Below are 26,247 nucleotides of genomic sequence, written 5' to 3' on the forward strand. Positions count from 1 at the left end.
ATTCAATAATAACCAGAGAGGACCCTTTGAGGAAAGACAAAGTCTGCAAATTTGAGTTTCAAATTAATGAAAATTCTCTTCAAGTAGAGCCCTTGAAAGCCCCCTTCTGGGTCAAATTTTAGGAAACCAAGGACTTCCCAAAACTCTAATCTGAAAACTTCATCACACCTATAGAAACCAGAGGCCTCCAGGCCTAAGAAGGCATCCCAGTTAACAGGGAGCCCCCGGCACTGCTGAGGGTTAGGGTTAGCAGCAAATGCAATTTCTTTAGAAAGTGGTTACCTTTCCCGAGGACAAACACTTCCCTAGAGCCCTCTGCAGGGCTCCTGTGACATCCTTGTTCCTGAGACTGTAGATGAGTGGGTTGAGCATGGGCATGAGGATAGTGTAGAAGTTGGACACAGCTTTGTCCCACTCAGGGTTGTGGTAAGAGTGGGGCAGCATGTCCATGTAATTGGTAGCCCCATAGAAGAGGCAGAACACCACCATGTGAGAGGAGCAGGTGGCCACTGCTTTGCATCACCCCTCCACCTCACTCAACCTGTAAACAGCAATGAGAATACTGGTGTATGAGGCTGAGATTACAGAGAAGGGGATGAGGAGCATCAGGATTCAGCAAATATACATGGCTGTCCCTTAGGCTGATGTGTCCCTGCAGGAGAGCTTCAGGAGGGCAGGGACCTCACAGAAATAAAGGTCTATTTCCCAAGAGGTGCAGAAGGGGAACTTCATGGTGACTGGGATGAGCAGGAAACCATCTGCAGACCCTCCCAGGCAGGCTTCCACCAGGATCAGCAGGCAGACACTGTGGTTCATCAGGACAGGGTATTGCGAGGGTTACAGATGGCTATAAAGTGGTCATAGGACAAGAGTCCTGGGAGGAAGAACTATGCCCCTGCTAAGGTCAGGTAGAGGAAGTGTTGGGAAGTGGTGCACCCTGCAAAGGAGATGGCCCTCTGGTTCTTTGCCTGGTCCAGCAGCATCTTGGGCACAATGGTGGAGGTGTACAAGAAGTTCATGAGGGAGAGCTGACTGAGCAGGAACTACATGGGGGGGGTGAAATGGGGGGGTCTATGCAGATGAGTAGGCTCATGGTGGTGTTGCTGACTATGGAGATCACAAAGACCAGGAGAATGAGGGCAAATAGAAGTCAGGGGAAGTGGCTGCCACTGAACAATCCCAAGAGGACAAAGTCAGAGTACAGGGAGACAGTGCCCCACTCCACAGTGCTGCAGGTTGCACAAAAGAGGAGAAACAAAGCTGGAAAATGCCTGGTTGTCTTATGGCATCACAATGTAATCCTTTAACAGATCAAGGTTTGTGGTTCTGAGCTCATGAAGCTTGGAAGAACAGCCTGAGGAGGTGTCACATCCCACCACAGCATCATCCACACAAGGACAGGACATGACCTTGCCTTGCTAACTTAAGGTTATGAAGCAGCAAGTCCATCTCCTTTTGTTTAAGGACATTCATCTCTCTCTCTTTCAAGCACAGTCCTAGCCTGGAGAAGAGCCATCCTGTTGATTAGGGTATAGTGGAGGGTGAGGCAGAGAGTGGCCCTGGCCTCCCCTTGTACCAGGCTCTGGTCTTTACACTGCAGAGTCAAAACCGCATGTCAACAGCACATGGTCTGCCTACAGGGAGACCACCACGATGACCTCACCTAATGTGCACCATTCTTGAATGTTTGCACTTTGTAAAATTTGATGCTTAACATATTTATCAGGCACTTGGTATTTCAAGGCAACGACCCTCTGATGAAATGTAAACCACAGACCTCTCAACTGTGAGAAGAAATCCAGAAATCAGCAGCAAAAAAACTGCCAAGGGGGAAGTAATGTTTAGGATCAGGGACTTTTATCTTACATTTTTTCCACAGAAATCTATGGATTATTAACACACAACTTACTAACCTGATGAAGTGAATAAATGCAATAATTAATTTGCAAGTTTTAATACAAAAAAATGGGAAAGCAAACTGATTTATATAATATTAGAAGTTATTATCTGCCAAGGTATCTGACTCTTAAATTTGAATTTAGATCACACACATACAGCCATTTCAGTTAAGTAATATTTTACCAAATATATGAGCACTATGGGTCACTTGGTCAGTTTATTTTGACATCAGAGAAACCTACATTGTGCAGCCTGGTGTCCAGAAGTCCCATGATGCTGTTGAACACCTGAAACATTACTTTAAAACTGAAGATGTGCTATAACTATACAGTAACTCCAGAGGTCTGGTGACTCATAAATATTAAATTATTTTCCCCCACACCTCATAAAATACTGGAGCACTTTCTACCCATGCCACAGAGAAAAAAAAGTGAGACTTAAAGAGAGTCAGAAACTCCTCAGGGCACAGGGCTCTGTGGGAGCAGATCAGTCTAACTGCTCTAGGTTGATTTTCATGGAGCCAGAGTTGACAGAGAGTGCCATGACTTAAACATGAATTAAACCAGTTAATTCATCAATACTTCACCCTGGGTAAGTCAAACCTTTAGGTTCTGAGTGAACCTAAAAGACTGTGCCAGACCTGGTCTCTTCTTGCACAGAGCACAGAGAGGAGAGACATGAAGAGCCCTTGCAGTGTGTGTGGCTGGGGTATCCTTCAAGAATGGCTTTGAGTAGAATCTGCAGGGTTTTGTCTTCTCTCTGGCTGGTGTCCAAGACAGAAGAAGAGGGCAGGATGGGAAGAGGACAGGGCAGTGGCAATGCAAGCTGGAAGCGAGGGCTGCACACATGAGGTCCAAGTAGGACCCTTTGTGCACTTTGCCACAGCCACCAAGAATGGATGTCAATCATGGAGAGTGAACCTCAGCTTGCCTCTACCGAGGAGACCACTCCATGTGCACTGTCCATGTGCAGCTTCCTCACTCCTGAGACAATTGCAGCTTCCCAGCAGAGCTCCTCTCCAGTTGTTTTCCTGTTGTATGCCCCTTTCTATTTTGTCTTCTTTCTCCCTGTGCTCAACCTCAGGGAAAATTAAAGGCAAACACTCAGCAGCAATTCAAATGATGGAGAGAGAGAGAGAGAGAGAGAGAGAGAGAGAGAGAGAGAGAGAGAGAGAGAGAGAGACAAATGCCTCCTAGTGCTGAACCTCAGCAATTTAATGAGAACAGGCTTTGCAGAGGACTGTGATCATTATTGCATTATAAATCCAGGGCATGGCAGGTGGTCAGTGGAGACTAGGCACAGCAACTGCCATTGGTCCATGGAGAATGTCGAAGCCCAGGAGGGTAACTGGCACAGACATCTTTCTATCAGAGCATTGTCCCCAGCCCTGACCATGAATATTTCTGGAGCTGAACTTGCTAATGAGACCCTGTAGACTTTCCACTTTCCACCTTGCTCACAAAGGGAAGGGAGATTGGGAACTCCATAGTTCCTCAGATTTTAAGAGCATCTTCCTTTCTCTCTATCAGTGTTGTCTCATTTCCTGCATTTAAACAATTACAAAGGAGTATAAGAGCACTGAGGAATATATGGAAAATAAGAAAAAGGGAAGGAATCACCTGGAATACTCCATGTCCCTGTACAAAAATTGTTATGTCTATTCATAACTCATATTATTCTATTCCATTCCATTCCATTATTTCATTATTTATGATGTTGCTATAAACTGAAAGCTATGCAAGCACTCTACCACTGCACTACACCCCTATGTATAATTTAAAACTTTAGCATATTTTCAGTCTGATATGTAGTTAAGATAACTTTTCTGTGTAGATGTGTAGTCTCTGTTCAGCATATTGTGCTCCTTGTTTGGTTGACAAGCACACTGCTTCCAAGTTTGCTTATGAGACACTGTATCATGAGGTTGCTCCTCTGGGTAAGTCATGGAAAGTGGGTTATTGGATTTTAGAAGCCCATCACCAAAGTGCTAGAAGAACTGATGACCAGTGATGTCGGCCAACCACAGAGCACACTCAGGGCTTCATTCTTGCCCAGCACTTAGCAAGAACATCTAAATGTTCATTAATATGATTTTTGTTTCTGATTAAGAAACCCGAGCATATTTTCACGTGTATATTTTTTCTATTGTTTACTTTTGGATTTCATTGTTCATGACATTTGGCCTCATATATTAGGGATTTCTCAAAATTGGCATGCTCTACTTTATAGGATAAGGGCATTCTTTTAAGTGTAATTTTTTGTAACTACTTTACCCAAACCATTGCTTTTATTTTGACTTTATTTGATTTTAGGTCAGAGAAGTTCTAAATATTTAAGTAGTTAAAACATTTATTTTGTCACTTTTCACTGTGTTTTCTTGGGAAAGTTATTCCCCATATAGATATTTGATTGATATGCAATATTCTATTTTAATTCAGCTGTCATACTTTAAAAAATATGCAATATTTTAAAACCTTGAGAATTTATTTGGTCTTCCTTGAGAACTATGAATCTCTGAGTTCTCTGTAAGGCCAAGGATATGATATGTTTGTCCTTTAAGATCATGCCAATGAGACTTAACTTCTAGTTCTGCCAGAGCAAGAGTTCAAGTGAGTGACATACAGGAGCCTCCTGCCCTGTGAGGTGCAGCCCATCTCTCTGTGAACGTGGAACATGCCATCAGGAGAAGTCACTTCTCACTCACTATGAATGTGGGAAATCTGGTAGGAGACATGAGTTCCAAGACACAGGTGAGTTTTAGGTTGGTTTTAGGCAATGTGCTCCAGCAGTGACAGCCACCTGCTGGCATCTCTCCCCAGCTCTCCTCATCTCTCCTCTGCAATAGTGGCAGATCCAATAGCAAGGAGTTGGGTTTCTTTGTCTTTCCTCTTTTGGATGTTGTCAATAATTGATTCAATCTTTGGTGACCTTCTAACTCAGAAGGTGTGTGAGAGTGCAGGAAGACAGGATGTAAGGACAGCTGACATTTCCTGGGAAGCAGAGTGAACGGTGACCCTCCTGCAACCTATAATCCTATGCATGATTTTTCTGCCAGCATTTTTATATAAAGTATACTTTTAATTTTTTGACAAAAGACATCTTAGAAAAAATGTCATTTGGGAATCTTTAGAATGGAGGAGGAATTTTGAAGGAACCATCCTTCATTCTGAAGTGAGAACAAGGTTGTGGCTACCTTCACAGTGAAGTCTCAAGAAACCCAGAGCTGAGGTCTTCCCCGTCTTCTCTCCTGGATGCCTGCTTTACCATGGTTTTTGGCCTGTAATCCTGTGAACCTTAAACAGAGTGGGGGTCAGAAAAATTTACTCCCATCATTCATAAGCTTCTGGATGTCTGGCAAGCCTCTCATAGATCTGGCACCCTCTGCCCCCTGAGTATCAGATATGAAAGTGAGGTGTGGTAATTCCCTGGAGCCAGATATGGAGGATTTTATACTAAACCTTCTTAGGGACATGACTCAAGGATGTGGAAGAGTGTAGATAAATCAGACAAACCCCTCTTCCTATAAACATTTTAAAATCATACAGTTGAGCACATTTTTCTAATGACAAAAACTTTCTTGAATCTTCACACTGATATAAATCTGGTGAGGTTTTCCTGAGCAGAAAACATCTACATTCTGATGTACACAGTATATAAGTGAGTCCCTCATGTCAGCTGACACAAGAAATGAGGTCAGAAGGTAAAATTTACAAGTCAAACTGATTCATAAAACACATATAATTAGTATATTGAACAAGGCAACATCAACATCAGTATTACCAAGTGTTTCCCTGGTTTTAATCAATTTTCCACTAAGTCAAGTCTCATATTTAAAGCAGTCTGAGATTGATGGATATAGAGTCCTCAGAGTTATTTATCTTACAATGAAGCCTCCTCAAATCTGATGACCCAAATCTGAAGATCAAGTACCTACTGTTCAGAGAAGAATCTTAAAACTAGCACATGTGATTTGTTTAACTTTTCTTCTCATCTAGTAAATGTGAGCAATGAGAGGCAGAACACATAGACCTTCCAAACTGAAGACTTGCCATGCTATGAAGTGAAGCAGAGCAGAGAGGAGAGAGGAGGGGGGAGACACTGCAGGTAAGGAGTGGTCTTGTAATCAGAGTGAAGGTTCAGTAGCTTGAGCATGGAGTTATGTCTTGTTGGCATAAGGGTATGGGGCGGTCTCATAGACCCTTTAAAACAGACAGGCCTGGTAAAACAAATTGATGACCTAGAGGCAGAACAGCCTGAGTCCTAAATGCCCAATAGCCATCTTGCAGAAGAGGTTAATAGCAGCTACAGTATGTAGAATGAAAAATACAAAGAAACCAAGGGGTTTAAATAGGAGAGCTTGCATCATGGTGGTGGATGGGTGGTCCCATCTGGAAGGAACATGACATCAGAATACTCATCCTGTGGGTGTCTTTGTCTCTAGACTACAATTACCCAGCCCACATAAATGTGACAAGTTTTTACACCCTACTTTGCTTTTAATTAAGAAAAATGTAACCTTTCAATTTTCATGGAGTTATGATTAAATCGCCCCCCATTTAATTTGTGTTGTGTGTCCCTGAAATTCAAACTAAATTACTTTTTCTCCTTGACTTTTTTTGTAGCAATGCTTTGGAAGTTTTCTTTCCTTTTCACATTCCCAATCTATATGCATTCTTCTCTTCAAGGAAAATCCAAACTTCTGAAGGCAGTACTTGTCAAAGATACTTCATTTCAGGCCATTGTGTAAGAATTCACTTCACATATGATCTGCATTTCCTGTAATTAGGAGGCTATCAGCATTGCAAAACATTTACTTGGGATGGTATCTGCAATGTCCATGTTAAGATGCATGATTTTCTGCAGCTTTTCCAGGCAGGATTGCATGGTGGGGTAAAAGTGAGGGATTTGGAGTCCTTTGCCTGGGTGTGAGTCTCAGCTCTGCACTTCTGTGAACTTGAGAAAGTATCTAACCTCTCTGTGTTTCAGTTTAGCAGATGATAAAAATTTGAACTTCTCTGAATTGTTATGAGGATGATCTGAGAATATATATCTAGCCCTTAGCATGGTTTTTGGCACATCCATGTAAATGTCAAATGGTATTGGTGTCAGTCACAATGCATGAATATGTGTTTGGTTGTTAATCACAATGTTATTGGTGAAAGAATGTGAACAGGTTGAGTAGTGATTTGCAATAGGTGTGCTTGTCCTGGATCCTCATCATAGGTACAGATAGCTCCCTCAGAAGAGGCCAAGGGCTGAGCATTTGTGACAAATAGCACTGAGAAATGTCAGGGCTGTCGGGAGGTTGCTGTTGGAGGCTGTACCAGCCAGAACGGCGCCTGATCACATCAGTGGTGGGGAGGTTAATTGGCATAAGCACACTCAGGTGATTTATCACTGGCCGTATTCAGTTAAGTCCATGCCTGCTCGAACCTGCTCGTTTTGACCCTTGCCATGATGGGGCAGCTGGCTCCTCGCCTAATCCCAACTGGCATGGCCCTGCCCTCTACCTCCTGGAGGGAATATAAGCGGGAGATGGGCGGGGGTGTGAAAGTAAGCAGCAACAGTTAGCAGCAAGAGGCAGAGAGAAGCCACTAGCAGAAAGGAAGAAGAAGAAGCGGCAAGCAGATAGAAGCTGCTAGCAGAGAAAAGCAGCAGGCAGCAGGGGAAGGCAGATCACAGAGCAGAAAATTGAGAACACACCTCTAGATCATAGATAGGTAGATCACAGTATGCGGGACACATCACTAAGAAGCACCTCAGATAGACGCACTCTTAGTTCACAGGATGCAGGATGCACCTTTAAGAAGCAGCAGAACTAAGAAGATATAGATCTCTGAAAGTGTAGTCTCTCTCTCTTAAGCAAAGTCTCTCTTTCTCTTATGCAAACCCTCTCTCTCTCCTCTCAAAGCAAGTAAGTCTCATTTTCTCTATCCTCTATAAACAAGCAAGGAAGAAAGCATCTCAGAAATAGAAGTAGCTCAGTTTCCAGTCCACCACCCATAAAGACCCACACAAATTGTTGGTGCAGGCGGTGACAAATACCCATGGATTTGGCACCGCAAAGAGCCAGTGACAGTTGCGCTGTAGGAAGCAAATTGCCAGTCGAGCTAATCCAAACCCAGCCTTTTGGAAGATGGAATAAGGTACTTGGCTGGCTCTGAGTGAATCTGAATTGCTGTGGGACCCCAACATACAGAGCAAGGATTAAGAGCACAGAGCTAGGCTCAGATCTGCAACTCAGTAGAGTGACAGAGACTTTAAGAAGCTGTGTGTGCTCAAGGCACTGGCCTGTAGGCCAGCAGATGACTGATGGGTGACTGGAAGCAGGATGAGACTGGGCATCTTGGCCTTCTAGTCGAATCTGTCTCCTCTATCCCTTTAGCTTGCTCTGCAGAGTTATTAATTATCTAAGGAGCACTCATCAGAAACCTGTAATACCAGGTTTATTAGCCCTACACTTTCCTGACTTATCTCATTCTCCTTCAAGACTAAGGCAAGATCTGCTGGGACATCCTAGTGGCAGCAATGAGAGGATCAGGCCCCTGGGGTGGTGCCTGGAAGTTCTGAGCCCTGTCCTGTTCCTGAGCAGCAAGTAGAAATCATTACCTCCCTTCTCTGGAGCACTTCTCAGAACAGGAACTGGGATAATTATCCACCAGGTCACTGAGACCAGGATGCTCAATCTGGCAGACCTCTTGCCCTCCCTAATCCTTCCTCTATTTAGTCTTACAGTGCCTGCCAGCACCCCATGACAGGGCTGAGATGCTGTCTCCCAGCATGACCCTCCAAGTAGAGCCTATTGACTAGAATTTTTTCTGGGTTTCCCAGGACCTTTTCTGCTTGACTTTCGGACTGAGTGACTGGACCTTGTTGGTTGGACCCCCAGTCAGGCTACTGGCTTAGGATGCCAGCAGCCAGGGTCACTTTGAGCATGTGCTTGTTAATGACCTCATCTACTGAAAAGAGGAAATGGTGTGCCTCTGAGCCCTGTGAAGGTTAAAGGGAAGGATACTGGCTGCCATCCTTCCTTTTTATCCAGCACTCTCTGTAGCTGGACATGAGGCCAAGGCAGATGATTCTTCCAGGGTGCAGCAAGTGCTGTTTGAGGTGTTTAGGGAGTGCTCTGGAAGTTTAGAAATCCTCACACAGTTTGGGGATGCTTCCTGAAGGAAGCTCATTTAAGCCTAGGGTGAAGGATGAGTAAGAGTTGACTGGAGAGCAGGAGGGAAGCTGGCTTAAGGAGGAGCAAGAACCAAACCATGCAGAGGCGCAGAGCAGAGCAAGGGCGGGTCCTGAGGGAGGACCCTGCCACCATGACATCATTGGGGATCAGCACCAGGCAAGGAGCAGGGAGGGGCAGGCAGACAGGCTGTTCAGCTGCCTGGAGAGGAGCTGGGACTTTACAAGTCACAGCAGGGAACACTTGGGGGCTCACTCATGATAAAGGGCTCATGCTCATATTTTAAAGATCATGGCAGCACTCCTGTAACTGATGGACTTGAGGCAATTGGGACATCTTAGTGACTACTATACAAGTCCAGAGAAGCAGTGGTAATGCCCTGAAGGTTTAGAGGGTGGGAGAGAAGATGGACTGAAGCACTCAAGAGCTTGCATCTGCATGACTCATAATGAAATTGGGCAGAAGGGTGACACCAGGCAGACTCACAACTGGCCCCCAGGCCTCCAGCTGGGGGCTGGCAGATGGAGGGAGAACCTGCCCAAGTCAGGGAATATATGCAGAGCCAGAAGCAGTCCAGGATCAAGATGACTCCATGTGGAAATGCTGAATTTTCTGAGTGTTGAAATATAGTACATTTGAATATTCACTGCATGTACACATTCTCCAGAGAAACCGGAGAAATCGAGGGCACTTAGCAAGGTCAGGTTAAAATGTAAAGATTTCCAGAGGTGGGGACAGCCACACAAGGCACATGGATCCTTTTCTGCTTGCTTTCTTTGTTTTCCTGCTCTGAGGGTAAAACTTGCACAGATGAGCTTGCCTGGGGATCTGCTGAGGACACACATGGGGCTGGGTGAGTCTAGTGATGCTACAGGGACTTTACTAAAGGACCCTGAAAATGTCCTTGGGCCAGTGTTCATCAAGATTCACAGTGCTGTGGTGATCTGCAGGGCCACTTGCTCCAGGTCCAGTGGTAAATGTGAATATAAAACCCAGAAACTTGTTGTGGGAATACAGAAGACTCCAGGGGAGCACTTTCCAGAGCTATGGGACTACCTGCAGTTTCCCAGCATAATGGTTCGGGGCCAGAGCCTTGGGAGCCTGAAAGCAAGAATTAAATGTGAGTGAGCCCAACAGAGAGAGCAGCTCAGCCTCTTCCCAACCCACCCTTTCCCCTTCTGTCTGCACCTCCTCATCTGGGGCAAAGTCCAAGGCTGTGTGACCAGATGGAGAGACATGGAAAGTGAAACCCAGATGAACAACAGAACCAGGAAAATGGTGTATTTTACACAAAGAACCACAGAAGAGGGTGATGGCAGAATTTCACAGCACAATTGCATCCCTTCTGTGACTTTCTTTTGGTGAAAATTTCTTTCAAGAAACTAAAGTAAAAAAGCATAAACTGGGTGTGGTGGCACCAGCCTGTAATCCCAGTGACTTGGGAAGCTGAGGCAGGAGGATCATAAATTCAAAGCCAGCCTCAGTCACTTAGTGAGGTTGTAAGCAACTTGGTGAGGTCCTAAGCAACTTGACAAGAACCTGTCTCATGTTCTGTCCACCCACCACACCTGGAGCTCTGTTCTTCTCCCACTCCTCCAAGAACAACTCTCCAGCATCCCATGTTGGAGAGAGGCTATGAGCCAGGTCAGAGAGTCAGTATGACCTGGCCTGTGCCCTTCCAGAGCCTGTCTATGCTTCTCCACTTCACTCCCCACTGTCAGGAGCCCTGAAGCCCCTCTGAGTCCTGGCAGGCCTGGTACCATGCGCACAGGTGAGCCCTTCAACTTGCACAGGGGTCTTCTCCACACTCCTATGACACACTTTCTGCCCTGTATGTCTTCAGTTTTCCTGATGGCCCATGTGTCCCTGTTCTCCCTGTTGTGGACTCACACTGCACCATATTTAAAAATTTAAAAATAAAGTAAAATAAAATAGAATCCCCTTTTCACCCTTCCTCAGTGTCTGGGAAGGCAGAGGAGATCACTGTGTGCCCCTAGTCTTCCATCTCCACCTGCGATTCTCCTGCTGGTGTACCCATGGACTTGGGCAAAATGAGAAAGTGGGAGTCAGGCAGCCAAGTCAGATTTGGGTTTTAACATGTTTTGTGGCCTGAAGGGGCCCCTGGGCAGGGTAAGTTTGGCTTAAAGATTTCTGCATGTGTAGTGAGCTGCAGCCTAACCTCACATGTAAACCCTGGAACTTTATCTCAGAACACCTAGCTGCAGGAGGCTCAGTCAATCCCAGTGGCCACCATTCCACCCATGTTCAAATCAAATGGGCAGCAACCAAACCCAAGCAGCTGCCTTGGGCCTCACTTCCCTTTCCTGTGGGCACTGCCCTCCCTGGCAGCAAACACCACCATCCAGGAGGTGGAGCAGGGCCTTCTGAGCCATTCTTGTTCCAGATGGCTGCCTAGCCTAGCATTGTAAATAAAGGTGATTGTGATCTGTAAACTAAAGTTTGCTACAGGTTTGTTTCTTAGCAAAACCATGTTTATTTATCTGGACAGTGCACACTCTGGCACTCAGCACAAAGGCTGACTTCACCATGGAGCGCTACTGCGGTGATCCTTGTACCCCAGGAGCCAAAGTTTGGCCCTGTACAGAACAGTGTCCTTGTAGACCCTGAAGTGGTTCAGCCTGTGGTCCTGGCACTCCAGGTTGACCTGAGAGGAGGAGGCAGGGGCAGTGGAGGCTGGGCAGGACGAGAAAGACCTGGGACTCAATCAGACCTCTCAGATGAGTGGCCACAAGGCTTTCCTGCTTAATGCTGCTTGTGAAACTGTGATGCCAGCACTTAGAGGGTCATGAGAGCAAGGTGCATCACCTTCATGTAGATGGGACTCTGCCCTGCCTGCTGCCCACGTGGAGGACATGACTTTGGGTTCCCCCCCATGAGAAGTCCTAGGTCATGGGCAACTTTGCATCAAATGCCCCCATTTTTTTCCCCTCTCATTTCCTGGTAACTGCTTTTTGTCCATCCCAGCTTCCTTCAGGGAAAATGGAAACTAAGAAGTGGCCCCCCAACCCCACCCCATGAGCCCAAGGAAGCCAGATTGCAGCACATCTCTGGCTAGTGCACTGGGCTAAGTCTACATATGGAAAGCTGACTTCCTTGCTTTTGTTCTGTAAATTATACAATCCCACAGGGCTAATGGAGGAGACATAGCTGCTTTCACGATTATGGTCAACTTGCAATTAAGTTCATTTCTATTTCTGTATCATCTTCTCTTCCTTCTGATGCAGGCAGGCAACCAAGTCCAGCTGCCAGAAGTCAGCAGGGCCTCTGTGCTGGGGTGCTAGGGACATCTGGGGGGTGGTGCCATGTCTGTCCCAGACACACACACACTAGGTGTTCACCACATGCTTGCTGAATGAAACGGTGAGTGTGGTGACACAGTCACAGGGAGCAGAGGGACAGTGAGCACTTCACCACATCCACCTTATAGAAGCTGCACTATGAGTAACTCACATACCTTTTCATTCCATCCTCAGAACTTCCAGAGTGAGTGTGTGTGTGGATAAACACCCCATGTGAGGATATAATTTCAGTAAATGTTACCTGAGGACATGAGGCTGAGAGGTTCCCACTGAGACTTGCTTCCCAGGGGTCCCTGTGCTGAGGTTGCATGCTCTGTCTGAACAGAGTGAGGTCCTTCCAAGGACAGGGGTCCCCACATTGGGGCCTATGGAGCACATCATTCATGTCCTCTGCCCCAACACATCACTCTGAAACCTGTTTATTTACCTTTGACATTCCCACAACATCTGGACCTAATTCGGAGGACTTGCTTCCTACCTTGCTACCTGTGCCACCTGACGACACTGTCCCAGTGTGTGATGGACAGATGCTGAGTGCTGGCGGACCTCAGACACAGCATTCTATCCTTGAGGCCTGGAAGGGACTGAGCAGGGCAGGCCTGTCTGGGCCCCACACTCCTCCTTCCTGTTGCATGTGCTGATTGCAGGAGACACCCTAAGGTGCATGGAGCAATCTTCCCACCGGCTCACTGCACCAGGGGCCAGTTGCCAACTAGGGAGGAGGGATTGGTGGAGAAGCCTGAGCTCAATGGTGCTTGGCTAAGTCACCCACCCTCCCCTGGGTTGGCTGTCCTCACTGGGTTCCCTTTCCTCACACCTCCCTCTCAGTGCACAAGGACTCTTCTGCACCAAACAGCATTCAGGCTGTTCTTGGCTCATTTCCAACCAGGTCTGGCTTAGGGCCTTCTGTGCTCATCTCTGCATTGTCCAGTTTCAGCAAAACTCCAGCTGAGTGTGTAGCCAGAGCTGCCACCACCCTCTGTGTTGACTGCCCTGGGTGTCTGGTGGGCTCCTTGCCATTTACACTCCACCCTTGAGCATGTCTGGTTCCTGCCCTGCCTTCAACAAGAATCCCTCCGTCAGCTTAGACAAGACTCCTCACCAGGACGTTCCCCTCAGTGACTTTCCATCCTTTGATCCCTCAGCTCCATCCTTAGCTACAGACCCCACTTGTCTAGCTGCCCAGGTTCTCCCCAACCTTCTGGTGCCTCTACCCTAGCTACAGTCCTCCTGGGATAAAACCTCTCTGTGGTCTTTAGAAATCACTGGGTCCCTGATCCATTATTCACATTCAATCAATGTCTGGAGCAATTTCCTCTTTAAGTCTCCTCATTCACTTAAAGTTAGTCCTCCCTGGAGGTTCTTTCCCCCCACATGGCCCTTGCTTCTCCAGCTCTGAGCTACACCTCCCTCCTGCTTTTGGGGTGAGCCTTTCTCTGTGTGAGTGGTGGGGCTTCCCCTGGAGACCTCTCCCTGCCTGGAGCAGCACCTGGCTGTCCTAGGCTAGGCTCAGCAGCTCCTTTCTGCTCTTACCCATTAGCACCACAGGAGCCCAACCACATTTACTACAGGTACTACATGCTGGGCACTGTTCCAGGCACTGCTCCTCATAGCAACCCTGTGAGGCAGGTTCTATAGTTTCCCCATTTATGACAAGGATCAGCATCAAAGATGGCTTAATAACTCACACCAGGTCTCACCACTAGCAAGGCAAGCCCTGTTTTTGGCCCAGGCCAGCTGACTACCCACTCTGCTCTCAGTCACTGCCTGCAGTGTCCTGTGATTCCTACTGTTGCTGCCTGGATCAGAGACCTCGCTTACCAGGGACTCTGCCTCTCAGCCAATCTCCTGACTTTCCATCTGTGGCACTGGGTACTTCTTCCATGGTCCCTGAGCAGCATGATGAACAAGATTCAGAAACCCATCTGGGAGAGGAGGCTCAAGTTAGAAGCTTCCAGAATGGGGGACCAACAATGTTCCTGTGTCCTTTTCCTTGGTCACATCACTCCTTAGGTTCAGAGCATCCTTTGCAGAGCCAGGGTTTGAGATATGGGCATCTGGTTCTCACCTGTCTCTCAGCAAATTTGTCAAGAGCAAACAGTGCCAGGCACCATTCTGGAACCTGGGGGCAGAACACTGAGCAATAATATCTGGGCCATGCTCCCCTAGAACCTGTGGCCCAGAAGGTGGGACAGGGGCACAATATGCAAGTATATAAATAGACCTGATCTTCATGCTGTGAAGGAGTGTGCAAGGGGGCACGAAGGCAAGGGCAGCTGTTCCAGCAGTGAGGGAACCCCTCCAGTGCCAGCAGAATTCAGCCCTGGAAGGGGCAGGGGAAGCCCAGGACAGGCAGAAGCAGAGGCAAACTCCTCAGTTCTCAGATCGTGTGGGTGCTGCTCATCTGCACCTCTCCATCATGCAGGGTCCTTCCACAGGCTTCCCACCTGATGCCCCACATCACCTGTGTCCACCTACCCCAACAGTCCCACATCCCCTGTCTGATGGAGGCACCTATTTTACACATTGTTGCCCACCCATCCCATCCCCATGTATTCATCTAGGTACTTACAAGGCTGCTCTGTAGCCTCTGCCTCATTGTGCTGAGACCACCCCCCCAGGCCCACCCCACTGCCTGTCATGAGGTAAAAATGGAAACAGTAACAGTACTGTGTTTACTGAGCATGATGAGCTGGGTACAGCTCTAGGTGCCAGTGGTATTTTGCTTAGTCCCCCTAACAACTCTAAGAAATAGGCTGAGAGAGTAAAAACCTGGCAAAGTCAGGCAGTTAATGAGTGGCAGCACCAGGCCTTGAATCCAGTTTGTAGACCTTCAGAACCTGTGTGTAAGGTCTGGATATTCATGAATGAATTAATGTGATGTTCAGGTCATTAGGGACTTTTTTGCTGGATGATGGTAATAAATTGGTGTTATGGTTGCATGACAATCTCTCATGAGCCTGGTCAGTCCAGTTCAGTCTCTAGTACCGCAGCAGAGGACCCTGAGAGTATCCCTGAAGACACTGCCTGAGTGATCTCTCAGCCCACTTGCCTCACTCTGCACCATCTCACAGCAGTCTCCGACCCCAGAACTTAGCATCTGCAGGTTCCTACAATTTATCATGTCATGACATGGGCTTTCTGGCGATTGTGTGAACTGGAGAAAAGTGACACAGTTCAGGTTACTGCACAATCTCTGCCCTCCTGGTCATCCACCCTAGACCAGGCTAATGTTCCACAGGCACTGAGTGTCTGGTCCTGCAAGGTTCTGGGCTGGGTGCTGGGAACAATGCCGCACAAGCCCTCAAGGACCTCAGGGTCTGGCCTGGGCCTGTCCAGGGCTATGGGTAGCAGTCACAACAGCTACTCTAGTATATCTATTTATTTTTGTATATTCACTCATTTGTTTATTTTTTTGCAGTGAGCTATGCCCCAGCCCTATTTACTTTTGAGACAGGTTCTCACTAACCTGCTGAAGCCATCCTTAAACTTGCAGTCTCCCTGCCCCAACCTCCCTGTTGCCAGGATACAGGTGTGCATCACCATGCCCAGCAGTAAAAAAGTCTTCTGAGCATGTGGTCCTAAAATTTGAATTGTGTATTTCTGTCATCTGTATGTAATATGATTTGCATAATAATAAAGCATAATATTTTTCTTTAAGCACAAGTATAGATATAAAATCTACAGTATTTCCTCACTTTACTCCAATGGCCACATATATCCTGTTCCCAAGGGAAAGAACTAGAAGAAATAATTTTTCCCAGAAACCCTGAACTTGCCCTGGGGGATTATTTAAATTGTTGGGATGGACCAACCTTAAAAGAAGGGACAATAACTTCTCTTGAAATCAGTAGTCAGGACTCCAGAAGAAAACCAGGAGAATTCTAAGTAAAATGAAGTCACCACGCATTCTGTGACAGCCAGGCTGCAGAGGCACTGATTACAGAGGCACAGAGTTGGAGAGAAGTTCAGGGAGGAGCAGCAGAAGGGCAGGTACCACAAGAGCTATGGCATGAGGCATTCAGAAGTGGAGGAGAGAGGAGCATGGTAGGGAGCCTCACAGCTGCAGGAGAGCAGGCAGTACAGTATTTGTAGAAGGTGGGATGGGGGAGAGCAGATGGGGATGAAGCTAGGGAGGAACCAGTGCCAAGTCCAAAGAGGCCTCATGCACTCACTGATTTAAGCTAGCTCAGAAGTGGCAGAGGCCATAGATGTGTTCTGCAGAGGGATGAACTAATAAAACTGGCATGTTAGGATAGACCTAGCCAGCAGTGGGGTAGGACATGGGTTGGGGTGGCTGGTTTTTTGGGGAAGGAGTGTGACTGGGAGCCCACCAGACCAGCAGGCAGGAGTGATGGCCCTGCTGGGGCTTGGAGAGTGAGACTGGAGAGGGGCAGGTTCAGTGGCTGTTCAGAATTAAGTGAGGAGTGAAGGTGTCTCCCAGTGTACTATGGAGTCTTTCCCTGAGGTAGGAACAGAGAGGGACTAGCAAATATGAAGGAGCAGGCAGGACCTGTGACTGCCAGGAGTATGGACTGAGGGAGGGAGGCTGGGGGCTGACTCGTGGCTTCTACCTTTGAGGAGGAGGGGAAATGGTCCAGCTGCCTTGTGCTGCCACAGGGTGTCCTGGAGAAGCAGAGGGTGGGCAAGGGGTGCAGAGCCCCTAGCTTTCCAGTGGGTCAGTTTGAGGTCCCTAAGGATGGGTCCATGCAAGGTAGCTGGGAGGTGGTCAGGTTGTAGATTTGAGGCTCAGTGTCATTTAGGGGGTGCTGATGTTACAGGAAGAGATGAATCTCACAGGCATGAGAGGAGTGGAGGGGAAGGTGCTTTCATCCTGGAGGACAGGGAGCACTGCCCCCAGAGTTCACTGTCCTGAACTTTCCAAAGAAAGAACTATGACAGTGTTAAAAGCCTTAAAATATAAACAGAAACAAAACCTAAAAACCCTGCAAAATGTAATTACTTCAAAAGCAAAATTATTCAAAGCCACTCACAGCTGAGTGGGGTGCTGCATACCTATAATTCCAGTGGTTTGGGAGGCTGAGTCAGAAGGACCATAAGTTCAAGCCAGACTCAGCAACATTGTGAGGCCCTGTCTCAAAATGGAAAATAAAAAGGGCAAGGGATGTGGCTGAGTGCCCCTGAATTCAACCTGTGGTAAACACACACACACATACACACACACACACAAACACACACACAACAAAACCAAAAGAAAACATTCAACGTTCTGTGCTGTGTAATTATATAACCACCCTTTCCCTATTGAAGTACCTGGGACTTTAGATTTTTAACTGTGGTAAGATACACATGGAAGGAAATTTCCCATCTTGGTCCTTCCTTAGCACACAGTTGAGTGATGCTGTGTTAACACTCTGTGAAGCTCATATCCAGAGCTGCTTCACACCCCTGTGCTGCTCTCCCTGACCCCTCCTCCAGTCCCTGACCACCAGCTCTCCACTTCCTGTTTCTGGATTCACCCCACTGGATGCCTTATATAAAAGAGTTCACTTTAAAAGAGACCAAAGTGGTCTTGCCCAGAGAGAAGTCCCCTGAGCACCTCTCCCTGACTCTAAAGCCTGAATTCTCCCCACTGCAGACCTTTTTCCTTGGTCCATGCATGCATTTGTGACACTTGGTGTCCCAGGAGTGTTTAGGTCAGGAACACAGTTTGGACACATTGGTTGTGTGGATGCTTCTGCAGGTTCCTGGGTGCAGTCAGCTGTTCCAAGGCTCCTTGCCTCAGTGCCTGCTGCTCCTGCAGGCTCCTGCAGCTGGCTGATCAGCAAGACAGGGGAAGAACTGACTCTCTGGAAATGCTGAAGCTATTTCTGCCACATTACTAAGACAGAATGAAGGGAAAACACAGACAGTAGTAGGACAAACAGGATCTGGTCGTGGAACCAGGGATCTTGGCACTGACCTCAAAAATGCTTCAGGTTGAGTATCGGGGCACCATGCCCCTGTGTTCCCTGTGTCCACCTGCTCAGGCTGCTGGAAAGACAGTCCCAGGGACTGTGACCTGCACCCATAGTAAAGAGATGGTCTCCTCTGGGTGAGGTTTGTCCACCATGCTGCCTGGCTGGGGAGACTGGATTGTAGGTGGGACTGGAGAATGGGGAACTAGAAAGGAGGACTAGGAGGAGGAAAGGGGGTGAAGGGAGGAGTGACAGGAAAGGAGACCCAGATGAACAGGGGGGTGGTGAGTGGGTGGTCTGGGAGTAGGAGGGGAAAAGCTGAGCAGGGAACCCCTCAAGGCAAGGTGTTGGGGTGGGATCTTATTAGGGAGAGGAGGGAAAGTAGTGGGGCAGAAGGGGTGGGCTTTCCTTGGGAAGCAGGTGGAGGGCTGGCAGCCTGGCAGGTCAGGGGAGGGAGATGGGTTATAGTGGGGGAGGGCAGAGGCACAGGAGGAGGGCACCAGGGCTGGGGTGTAGCAATTCAGGGAAGCTTCCTGGTCATGTCATTCCAATACAGAAGGCACTTCTAGATATTCACTGGCAAACCAGTGACTGAGCCTGTGACCTAAGGCCTCCCACAATTCTCTCCTCAGATTCCATGATGGAAGTCCCATTACGATGTGTGCATGCCTCACCCTCTAGGTCCCCTGAGTAGACCCCACAACCAGGGGACTGGACCCATGTCTAGGTTTAAGAGTGGTCACAGAAAATGTCAGAGAAAAGTTCTATAATAGCAGTTCATGTCCTTGGGGTGACATGCAGTTTGCCTCAGCAGGCAGAGACTTATCAGAGGGCTAGGGGACAGCTCCGTGCCTGGGGCCTAGGCATGCAGTTCAGAAGTGGGAAGGGAAAGTAGAATCAGTGTCCCAGTAAATTAACTCACTACATTTCCCAGAGTCCTTTCTCATCATTTAAATCACTGCCCAAATAGAGGTAATGAGAGGAGAGAAGAGTTGTCCATTCTGCAATGAGGAGGAACCTGGAGACTAAGGAGGGGGCTGCCACAGGCAGGCAGTGGGTCAGAGTAGGTGGGACCAGTAAAACTTCTAGAAAGTTCTGTGTGTCTTTAGTGCCACGTACACATCAGCAGTGCCCAATGTGGGTGCAATGGTGGGTTTTGAGGATCTAAGTCCAGGAGTAGAGAAATAATCTCTAAGAGGAGGGTTTCTTTCATAGTTATGAATCACCTCAGTTCCCATGTGTAGAGCAGGCCTTAGATATTTACCTGGATAAAGAGTTCCTTACACCACACCCCAGTCCCATGTTCCAGCAGAAAGCTGGACCTGGGAAGCTCTCTGGATGAATGCCAGCAGGGAAGTCCCTCCTTCCTTTTTGTCTAGTTTTCCTAAGCAGTGAGTGATCAGGGTGCAGAGCATTTGCACTGGCTGTGTCTGTCCAGCACTAGGGAAGAAAGCCCTGTGAGGGGCAGGTCATGTCCTGCAGTTTTTCTTGGGTCTTCAGTTCTCTTGGAGAAGACAAAATGTGGAATGGAAAATGGTGCTCAGTTCAGAGGCCCCAAATCAAGCATAGGTAACACTTGTGCAGAAGTTAGAAGCTTTTCCTGGAGAACATGTCCCATCAAGTCCATTTTGACTGGCAATCAGGAAATTCTTAACCCAAGGCGAAATTGCTGCTTAGTACCAAGTTAAAAAATTGAACCCATTATTCACAAGCTGCTCAGCAGAGCCTGCTGTACCAGAGCTGGGCTTCAGGATGATCATGGAGTTCAGGGTAGACTTAAAACACCCCAAGAGACTGTGTGGGTAGTGCCTTTATGCGGAGAAGATGTGCAAGCACTCAACAGGGCCAAGCGAGTGACAGGTGGTCCTGGGGTTGATGCCTGTGCTGGATCTCTCCTACAGCACCAAGGACCTGGGGAGGTCATGTGATCCTTCTCTCTTCTTTCCCTGCTGCTATATTGCATTTTGACTGTTGACTGCTTACACAAATTAGGTTGTATGACCAAAAGTAACCAAGTGCAGGAGATGCCTTAAGAGAAAGGACAGATACTTCAGAGGCACTCTACCTGTTCAGCAAGTGTAAAAGGACTGAGGGAGACCTTTGGGAGTTTTGAACCAAGGCATGGACAGCTCCAGGGTGGTGGAGAATGGGGTTTGCTTTTCAGTCTTTACCCAAGTCTAAGGCTTCACAGTTTATGTAGAACATCAGGCTTCATCCCCTGAGATTTGACAGCAGTCCAGTGAGGTGACCTGGGGAAGGGCTGTGCCTTCCTGTTTTTCTCCTGAGGGTATTGACTTTGACAGAAGGTGATTGACTTGAAGACTCACAGCTCAGCTGAGTGATGGCCCCCTAAGGGTGGATGCGTTCAGTACCCTGAGGACAGGGTTCCTGAGTAACTGAGGCCTCCATATCACATCTTGACCCCTGGCCCTAGGACACCCCTCATGCCCTTTCTCAAATCCTCCTGCCCAAACTTCATGGGAAGACATGCTGTGGAGGAGGTAAGGGCAAGCAGGTCTCAAATAACAAATCCTTCCTTTTGCTCTGACTTCAATCAAACACCAAACTTGATACAGTTTCCTACCAAGGAAGTGCTCAGAGGATCTTTGAAAAGGGAAAGCCTGTGACCTTTCATTCCCACCATCTCCACACTGTCAGTTGTCTCTCACACACTGTCAGTGTGTTTGGGAAAACAGGTGACCACACTTGGGGACCTGGGTCCCCTTGTCTCCCAAGTGACTCAGAGCTCAGGACATTCCAAACCAACTGTCACAGAATATGTCCTGTAGAGAAGGAACTTCCCTTCACTGATGCATCCTGCAAAGTGTCTATGTGAGTTGACCAGAGATGTGTCCATTGGAGTGGTGCTTGGTTGTCTGAGGAGCTAAGTCTGTGGCTCTGTGGTCTTGTGGTCTGCTTGGCTCAGCATCAGGACTAGCCTGGTGAGAAGGGGCAATGCTGCAGTAACACTGAATCTCTTCCTTCCCTGCCACAAACTCTTCATCTAGCACTGTGAGTGTCATGGAAAGTCTTACCTCCTCTTAGATAGACCCCTCCTTAGCCACAAACTTGAAATTGCTGAAAGTTAGAAATAATGAACTCTGATTCTAGTCTCAGACTTGTGTGTGAATTTGTTGAGTGAGTCAGTTCCCTCTGCCTGCACTCGCCAACCAGCACAGAGGGAGTGAGTCATAAGGAGAGACACTCTTGAACACGGAGGCTCTCTGCAACACCTTTGAGGGTGTGTTGCAACCAATGTGACAGACCCCAGGCTAATTAATAGTCAAGTGGACAGTTCAGTCTTCTTAGTCTTAGTCTTAGTCTTAGTAATCTTAGGAGTCATGTCTATAGTGTGTAGCTAATATGGCTCACATCTAAATGCCCAGAATACAAGAAGCATCTCCCCAGTTCTTACTGGGATTTGGTGATTTGTGGTGTGCTGGAGAGGCCTAACTATGTCAGACCTCCACCAGCTGAAAATTCTTCCTAAGTGATGTCTCCCAGCCTCAGAGTATGTGATCTTATCAGAAGCACATGGGCTTCAAATGTCTTTTCACACTAGTACCTTGCAATGTCCACAGACCTATGTGCATGAGCTGCCTTGGGTTACGAGACCTCTGAGACTCGTAGTGTTTGGGCCATCTCTAGCCTGGGACATTCCAAGCAGACCTGGCAATGCTGGATTCCCCTGACATATTGACTCATTACTGACTGAATCACAACTCCAGCTTCTGGTTTAGAGCATCCACTCTGGACTTCAGGCACAGGCACACATCTGGCTCTTTCACTCAACAGCTTGCCTCAGCCTACATCACTCTTCTCTGTCATGGTCTATCCAGTCGTGGAGTGGGCACAGCAGACAAAAAAGTCTACCACATACTGCTGGGATGATGCTTGTCCCAGTCCATGTAGGGAGGGAATGTGTTCTGATTTTTATTGTGTAAGTTGCTACTGAGAATTGTGCTAGGTACCTGGAGGATTACTACACACACCCACTGAGGCACACTGGCTCCCAGCACCTATGTATAACACCGCTGATTCTGGGGACATGGGGCACATGACCAGGCTTGTGACTTGGCAGGCGTGTTTCTGTAGTGAGCTCCCTATCCTGGTTCCCACAGCTGACTGGACTCATGGTGGTCCTCCAGATGACAGCAGGCAGTAACTCCCCAGGACTTACATGGAGTGTGTCTTCAGACAGCCTTTGGTTCCAGAATACAGTTTTCTGATTTTCTTGAGGGTATCTGCAGTTAGAGGAAGGAAAATGCTCTGAGGTCCAGACCACCCTCGGAATTATCTGCACCAGCCTTTGGTACTCTTAAACACTCCAGGCAGCCTTGATAGGAAAAAGCAGGGGTTCAAAGAAGAGGGACAATAATAAAATACCTGAGTCTGAATCTGGATGCTTCACAGAGAAAAATGTTAATTTAGGTCTATTTTTTTTTTTTTTTGTCTCAAAACCCAATATCAGGCGGCCTCATCTGTTTGCCCTCTGGTGAGGTTTCCCTGATGGTCTCACCACAAGGAAGAGAATCAGAAATGGAGTCATCCACACACAGAGGGGTGCATACTGTGGCAAGGGGGCCTCACTGTACATCAAACCTCTCCTGTGGGAAGCACCTGGCTCTGTAAGCCCATTATCTACCCACTTGCAGGGTGGTGCCCTGTGTCATAAAGAGCCAGCAGTGGGCCCCAGGTCTCACAAGGCCCTCCACCTCAGCACTACCATGCTGGGGACCAAGGCTCCATTCCATGAGTCTTTGGGGGACATGTTCAACCACATCAGTGGAGGACACTGACATTTAGAGAAAATGAGTGATGTGCCAGAGTTCCACTCCTAGGATCAGGAAAGTAGTCACTTCCCTGGCACCAGATACCCCTGAAAACCTCTGCACCCTGGTTTATACCCTGGACCACTGAAGCAGGAGCTCCTCTCACTCCCTCAAACATCCTAAGCAAAGCTTGTGCAGGGAGAGCAGCTTCCCTGTAAGAGGTGGCAGGATCATGAGAAGGGCTCAGGCCATGACCAGCCTTCCTTTTCTCTGACCCCCCCATATGGGAAGCAGTTTACCTCAAGTCCTTCTGAACTTTAAACTTGGGATCATCTCTCTCCAACAAGTTCACATCAGCTGTTCCCTATGACCCGCTGAGCACCATGGTCACCACTGCCTCCCTGGCTGTCCAACTCTCAGAATGCAGGGCATTCCAGGCCAGCTCTGCCAAGAACAGCCTTGCTCCTCTGGTCCAGCCCTCGTGATCAGTCATGCTGATTAACTGAAGAGGGGAGACCAGGCTGCTGTTTTGGTGGTGAAGAATTAACTCTGTAAATACTCTGTCTCAATATTGATGGAGCAGCTGTGCAGCCTACCGGAGCACTGCTGAAATGACCCTGGGTACCCAGCATTGAGCACCCACCTTGCTCTCTGTTTCCTCATCAGAGACCTTTATGCCCATCTCTCCTGAGACCCTTGGTGGCAGGAAGTGAAGTCCTATGTCTTCTGGGGTCCCTCAATAGCTGCTTCCTAGGACCCACCTTGGGACTCTCCCCAATGTCACACAGACCTCCTTCCCTCTGTCAGCAATGTCCATTCCACTTGCCTAATGGCACTGCTGTCCTTCCCCACCATCCTCGGCACACCCCAAGGGCTCCTGTCCTCATTCGTCTCATGGACTTCCCATCATGCGAACCCTGTTTTGTTTTTTAAAAATCTCTGAGTCAAGATGAATAATATGTGCACTGCATCTGTCAACAACTTTCAGAAAAATTTGACTTTTCATGCCCATTTCCTATAGGGATTTCTGTGAGAATTGGGATCATCCTGATCAAATGAAGCAGTGAGTGTTCTCTCTGGGAGTGTCTGCAGATAAGCAGGCAGATTTTCTATTCAAAATATCTGACAGAACCCAGAGTGTCCACAGACATTGTGCATTATTGTGTTATGGAACATTGTCTGCATTATTTGTTCTTGTTTGGTAGTTGCTTTACACATTGCATAGAGGATATATTCTAAAGTACAGTTCTTGGTCTTATTATAAGTATAAAAATGTGTGCAGTTGTGTCTGTGTGTGTGTGTGTGTGTGTGTACTTGGTGGTAGACCAGAGGGCTGTACCTTAGCCGATGGTGCAATATTTAATTATATAGACCAAAATATTGTTTCAATTTTTATAACAATTACAGATATTTGGTTGATGTGTTACTTATTTAAACCAGTTTAATTTCTTGAGCTGCCCAAACATGCATTTTAAATGTATATCTATGTGACCAGAGATCTTCATTCAGAAAGACAAAAGGAAACAGAGAAAACTGAATTGTATTTAAATTATTATATTAAGAAATATTATATTAAGTAAAATATTAAATTATATACATATAAAATGTTTATGCAAGGAAGTCAAGTCTAAAATTAAATTGTGCAATTTTTACACAACTATTTGGGTATATTACAAACCATGGAACTGAACATCCTTTGTGGATGAATTTTGTGGTTAATAAACTGTTAAAATACGAATGACTTGATATCTTAGTGTGAAGTAAGGAATGGCTTTGTTGAAAACATAAATTGATTTCTGCAGGAACAAACTAGTTCGATAGTTGATATATAAATTAAGGCCTGTTTGGTTCCCTCTTACACACACACACACACACACACACACACACACATAAATCCCTAATCGTATTATTGACTAAATGCCAAAATTTCATTGAATTATCATTCAGTATTGATGAAAATTTTCAGCTAGCGGAGCGTGCTGGTATTTGACACTAGGCTGGAGGCAGCAGCGGCCATGCTTCCCCGGGATTGCCGGGTCTGGATGGAGAAGCGGTTGGCCGGTGACCCGGGCTGCTGATCTCTCGCCGCTTCTGTCCGCGAGGCACTGCCGCAGGGTCAAGGTGGCCTCGCCTCGCGCTTGGCGCATGGCCCGTGGGGGGACCCTGCGAGCGGCCGCCTGGGTGCTGGGGTGCGGCCGGGTAGGGGTTGCTACCGCTGGCGCCCTGCTGCCTGACCTGACAGACCGAGCGCTGGTCGCTGCGCCTGGTCGCGCTTGCCCTGCCGCTGCCCAGAGCTGGTCCAGGGACCCATTGCGCCTGGGCGGGCAAGGCGCCCCGCAAGGTCTGGGGCAAGAGGAGACGCCGCTGCGGGGGTCCGAGGTGGAAGGTGGGTCCCAGCGAGCACCGCCTGTACGTATGAAAATCCATGACAATCCCAAATATGTTGTCAGTGACAAGAATTGTCTTGGACCCAGTTTTGGGATATTTGATTATTGAAGATTTTAATGTTGTACTAGGAGTTTTTGCTTTAGCTAGGCTAACCGATTTGTTCCACTTACTTATATGATAATTTCAAGAAATGTAATGTTGATTCCTGCTGCTTTTCATGTCAGACACCAAACCCTTCCAACAACTCGAACACTAGCTAAGTACTTCAATCCTTGTTATGCTTCTGCTAGGTGAAAACCAACGTTCATCAGCAAGGTAAACATGGTAGTTCAGTTAATCTTGGTGGCAGCTTCTTTGGCAGCTCTGATTTTCAATTATATTGATAGCATTTATCTTCAGATGATTTCGTATTTTACAGCTTTCAACACAACTGCATCAGCTTAGTTATTATCATTATCGTCGGGGAAAACTGTTCAGGTGATAAAAGGCAGATGAGAGTCACCCATCACCATTAGAAAGGCATAATTGGCAATAATGCCAGTGAAAATCTACAGGAGTTTTCCTATTTTGGTGTTTAGCTTGTAAAAGGACTTGTCAGAACAAACCAGGTCATCAAAATTGAAGTAATGTGCATTGAAAATAAGCTTGATCATGGACATATGCATGTATTTTTAAATAAAAATAAAAGTAGAATTTAGAATTTTTAATCTTAGGTTTCTTGATTATAAGTGAAGTATTACTCCAAGTATTGTCAGTCCTTTTTTATG

General features: G+C 47.3%; 2 pseudogenes; one reads left to right on the plus strand and one right to left on the minus strand.

Annotated features, from left to right (window-relative positions):
* Positions 1-267: 267 nt before the first annotated feature.
* On the minus strand, positions 268-25,239 carry LOC124975695 (olfactory receptor 2T7-like; annotated as a pseudogene).
* On the plus strand, positions 25,238-25,924 carry LOC124975696 (cardiolipin synthase (CMP-forming)-like; annotated as a pseudogene).
* The last annotated feature ends 323 nt before the right edge of the window (positions 25,925-26,247 follow it).

The sequence above is a fragment of the Sciurus carolinensis genome, unplaced genomic scaffold, assembly GCF_902686445.1.
Source record: "Sciurus carolinensis unplaced genomic scaffold, mSciCar1.2, whole genome shotgun sequence".
NCBI lineage: Eukaryota > Metazoa > Chordata > Mammalia > Rodentia > Sciuridae > Sciurus > Sciurus carolinensis.